Source organism: Narcine bancroftii, chromosome 5 (assembly GCF_036971445.1).
Source record: "Narcine bancroftii isolate sNarBan1 chromosome 5, sNarBan1.hap1, whole genome shotgun sequence".
NCBI lineage: Eukaryota > Metazoa > Chordata > Chondrichthyes > Torpediniformes > Narcinidae > Narcine > Narcine bancroftii.
Window position 1 is genome coordinate 187,668,221 of NC_091473.1, and position 4,755 is coordinate 187,672,975.

Sequence of the window (4,755 nt, forward strand, 5' to 3'; positions counted from 1 at the left end):
TAGATCTCAGCACCTCTACCTGCAGTCTCATATCTGTTCAAACTTCTGGCCTCTGAGTGTCTTCCACCTAGCTCCCAGGGTCCCAACCCCAAGACAACCGGGGGTGATCAACGCCAAAGGGCCCAGCTGCTCAAATTACTCCCCTCGCCCGCTGTCCTGCCTCAGTGCCTGCGCCTCTGTATGACATCCTGTCCGAAAGGACGAAGCCCCTTCTCCACCAAAATGCCAGCAGAGACCCTGGAAGCGAGGGCAGTTTATTTCCTGGACACCAGCAATGTTGTCCCACAGATTCTGACTCTCCCTCCCCGGGATTCAGGCCGACGGTCAGTCCCTCCATGGCGAGAGCCAGCTCCCCGGGAAACCCCTTCCCACAGGAGGAGGCACCTGCAAACAAACAGGGGAGAATTAGACTGAAATCTTGCCGAGGGGTTCATTCATTATCACCGGGCTGTACATCTCCACGGGGCCCACTCACACACACCAACCCACTCACACACAGACCCATCCACTCACACAGAAACACCCACTCACACAGACCCACCCACTCACACACACTCACCCACACATACAGAGACACACCCACCTACACACACACAATAGTCACATATATACATAAGGATATAAATTAAAATGATTTTGGGATGATTTACTCGGTTACGAGACACCGTTCAGCAATCTCACAGCCTGCAGGGAGAAGCTGTTCCTCAGCCCGGGCTATTCTGATTTTGATGTTCCTGTACCCGCTTCCTGATGGTAGTGGGACAGAAACCCTGTGCGCTGGATGGAAAGGGTCCTTGATAATTCTCTGAACTTACTTTTATTTTAGACATACAAGCGCTGTAATACGAGTCCGTGCCGCCCAATTTACCTGGACCCCGGACCGTTTTGAAGGGTGGGAGGAAACCGGAGCCCTCGGGGAAAACCCACTCAGACACGGAGATGACGTCAAAACTCCTTACAGACAGCACGGGATTCGAACACCGATCCCGATTGCTGGCGCTCTATAAAAGCGTTGCGCTGACTGCTACTCTAACTGTGCCGCCCTAAGCAACATCCCGGTGAATGTGGTGAGTAGAGGGAAGGGAGACCCCAGGGATCCTCTCGGCCGGTGTCATGACCCTCTATGTCGACTTCCAGTCTGATACAGCTACCGTCCCCGATCAGGGATGCAGCCGGACTGGACGCTCCCAATGGCGGTCCTGTAGAATTCTGTCTCGAAGGGGGTCACAAGTAAGATTGGCATTTGTAGCCATCCCTAACTGCACCCTGGCAGTGTGGAAAGGAGGGGCCACCCACTTGAACCCCACCTCAGACAGTGAGCGAAAGGGGGGTAGGGTTCAGTCCTGGTTTAGGCCAGAGATGGGAGAAATTTCTTCAGCCTAATGGGGTGGGGATGTGGATTCCTTTTGGAGCTCTCCTCAACTGGATACAGGGTCTCGATCATGGTAGGATGTGGGTGGAGAGCAGAAAAATAAGATCGATGAGTGGGCCAGCATGTTCAAGGGACTGAATGGCCTTATTCAGACCGCCCATCATATGTGATGTTGTTACTGATGGTGGGTTGAGGATGAATAAGGGCATAGGACTTCCCCCTGCCCCCTCCTCCCACCTTACCGCGCTCCCTCCCTCGTCACCACGCACCCCCACTGACCCCTCCCTCCTCACCGACCCCTCCCTCCTCACCGACCCCTTCCCCTCACTCTCCATCTTCCCTCACCACCACCTCCCTCCTCACCGTCTGCTCCCCTATTGTCCCCCTCCTCCCTCACCATCTTCTACCTCCACCCCCTCCCTCCTCAGCATCCCCTCCTCCCTCACTCCGCCCCCTCCCCTCCTTACCGTCCCCACCTCCCTCACTCTCCTCCCTCCTCACCGTCCCCTCCTCCCTCACTCTCCGCCTGCTCACGTCTTCTACCTCAGCCCCTCCCTCATTCTCCACCCTCTCTCTCCGCCCCCTCTCTCCTCGCCGTCCCCTCCCTCAGCGCAGATTTCCCACTGCAGCACAATTGAGCATGTGATTTCTTTTCCACCCTCTACACTGAGCCCGAACAGGAGACGCCAACTCCCAGAAGAAGAATGAACTCCAGAGGGTTGTTCACTTGGCCCCTGTCTTCTTTGGGGGGGGGGGAGGGGGGGGGGTGGTGAAATTGGAACGAGTGGCCTCTGGGAGATCCACGCTGTTGCAGCGGACGGAGACGGAGTGCTCAGTGAAGCGAACTCCAAGCTGCGGGGGACCAGTTCGTGGGAACCGGGTTTCGAGAGGGCGCTGAGGGCAAGGTTCGGACCCGGAGCCCGGGCGGCCGATGGATCGACCAGGACTCCGTGCGGCTGTAGAGGCGAATCCACGAACACTCAATGACTGTAAAAAAAATCCTTGCTTGAACTAACCTTTCCTATCGCTGTTCTTGCAGTATCAATAGCGGTCACTGGGTGTCAGCACGGCCCCGCGGTCAGACAGCCCCAGGTCATTTAACCCATAGACTTTGGGCTTCCCCCTTGACCCGAACCCCAGTATCATCACAGGCCCCTCCCTGGAAGGACGCGTACCACCCCCCCCCCCCAGCCAGACAAACCCCACATTGTCGTGAACACGTCAGAGAAGTCGTTGTTTTACAGCAGCTTCATAGGGTAAACATTTCTACATAAAACCACCTTCCAGAACAAATACAAACGGGGCAAGAAAAGGTCAACGTGAGGCCGTGTCTGGGGTTCAGTGATTACTCCACAATCTGATGGCGTCCTTGGGCTCGTCTTCAGGCTCCTGGACCTTTTCTCCGATGGTAACAGAGTGAAGAGGGCATGTGGTGAGGATGTTGGAGAGCGTTAAAGCTCCACACAGACCACCCCCCCCCCCCACAGACAGACAGACAGACAGAAACACAACCCCTACAGACGCGCACCCCCCAGAGAGGCACACCCCTCTCCACACAGACACACACGCAGATACCTGTAACACATACGCATGCACTCACATTCCCAGACGCAAGCAGATGGACACTCACGCAGATCCATTCACACCCCCAAACACGAACGCACAAGCGGACCCACAGCGCTGGCAGTGGGAACCGGCCCGAGACCGTGGAGCAGTGGAACTACCCGCTGCGCCACCTTCAGCACTCCTGGAGTCCTTGTCCCATCGGGTCAGCGATAAGGGAGAGCAGCCGGGAAATTGTGACGCTGCAGCCGGACAGTTATTGAAACCATGAAACGCAGAAGGGATCAGAAGTGGACCATGAAAATGCGGTTTCCACAGCGCAGGGAAAAGGGTTTGTCCCTGAATGTTGTCACCGACCCATCACGGGCCGGACTGTGTCCACCAGTCCCGGCAATGAAAGGGGCTCTCTGGCCTCTCCTCTCCGGTGTTCAGAAGGTAAGGGGGTGGGGGTGGGATTCCTTGAGCCGGTGGGGGGTGGGGGAAATCTTGTAAAACCACACAGTAAACGCTGGGGGAACCCGGCCGTTCTCGCAGTCTCCACGGTGCGGGGAGGTACACGACCCACGTCTCGGGCCTGAGCCCTCCCTCGAGGTGTAAATAAAGGCTGAAGAGCGGCCCAAGGAGTCGGGTCCGACTAAAGATGTCACTTTTCCAGGTGAGAAATGACTCGGTTCTGAAAGGAGACAGAAGGAAAGAGAGAGGAGGAGAGAGGGAGGGAGGGGGAAGGGGAAGAAACAGATAGATAGGGGAAAGAGGGAAGGAAGGAGTGGAAGTGAGAGGGGGAAATGGGAGGGAGAGAGGGGAGGGAGTGAGAGGGGGAAGTGGAAGTGAGAAGAAAGGATGAAGATGGGGGGGGGGGGATTCTAACAGAGAATGGAGACGTTAATATTAATGCCGGGCGGTTGGAGGGTGCCAGGCTCCTCCAGTCTGCGGCTGGTCTCACTCTGGCAGCGCACGAGTCCAGAGGCAGACCTGTGGCGTCGAAGGAACGGGACAGGGAAATCGGTGGAACAGGTCGGCCAAACCATTGGGGAGATGGGAGAGCGGAGGTTCTCGGTTCGCAAGGGGCGCCCAAGGTTCCGGGGAGAGCGGGACCGTGGGCTAGCCGCCATTCGAATGGTGGGATACCATCGAGGGGCTGAGTGGCCTGATTCCATTGCCCCGACCGATGGTGGGAATCAGACTCACCTCCTCTGCATCCCGCCCAGTGTCGCCGCTCGCGGGGAAGTGGGGGATCAGTCGACTATCTCCTTGATGCACCAGCAGCACAGCAAAACGTACAGGCAATGCCAGAGGGTCTGCAGGAGGCCCGACGTGGCCATGTGCCCCAGGAAACTTTTGCCAAGTAGTCCAAAAGCCATGGCAAGAGTGAGACTACTGCCATCGGTTAGGGTCTGTCAATCACCTCCTCCTAGTCCCGCCCACCTTACATTTCCATTGGGTGGGGGGGAGAGAGAGAGAGAGCATATTGCAGAAGTCCCCAGAACAGCCTCCAGCTGACGATAAGCCTGAGGTGGTTGGGTCAGCAGTTCTCTGGCAGCTCTCTTTCATGCAAAACTTCGGGAATTATCACTGGGACAATGGGATGGACTTAGTAGCTGAGCTGTCAACAACACGGTGTCCACAACCCACACCGTCCCATCACACACTCCCAGGGTCATGCACAGAGTGAAGCTCCCTCCACACCGTCCCGTCACGCACTCCCGGGGTCGGACACAGAATGAAGCTCCCTCCACACTGACACGTCACAGGAGAGGGTACAAGTTAAGCTCCATAAATCTGACCTTCTGAGCTCAAACACATGAAAACAGAACAGCAAA

The 4,755-nt window shown here is 56.7% G+C and overlaps 1 long non-coding RNA gene and 1 pseudogene across 1 annotated transcript; one reads left to right on the plus strand and one right to left on the minus strand.

The window, feature by feature from the left end:
- Positions 1–184, plus strand: part of LOC138765403 (semaphorin-6D-like) — a 25,781-nt pseudogene extending 25,597 nt beyond the window's left edge.
- A 56-nt stretch (positions 185–240) lies between these two features.
- Positions 241–2,496, minus strand: LOC138764386 (uncharacterized). Its single transcript, XR_011358135.1, has 2 exons — positions 2,389–2,496; positions 241–384 (listed from the first exon to the last, which is right to left on the minus strand). It is a non-coding gene; the product is annotated as an uncharacterized lncRNA (long non-coding RNA).
- Between the last annotated feature and the right edge of the window lie 2,259 nt (positions 2,497–4,755).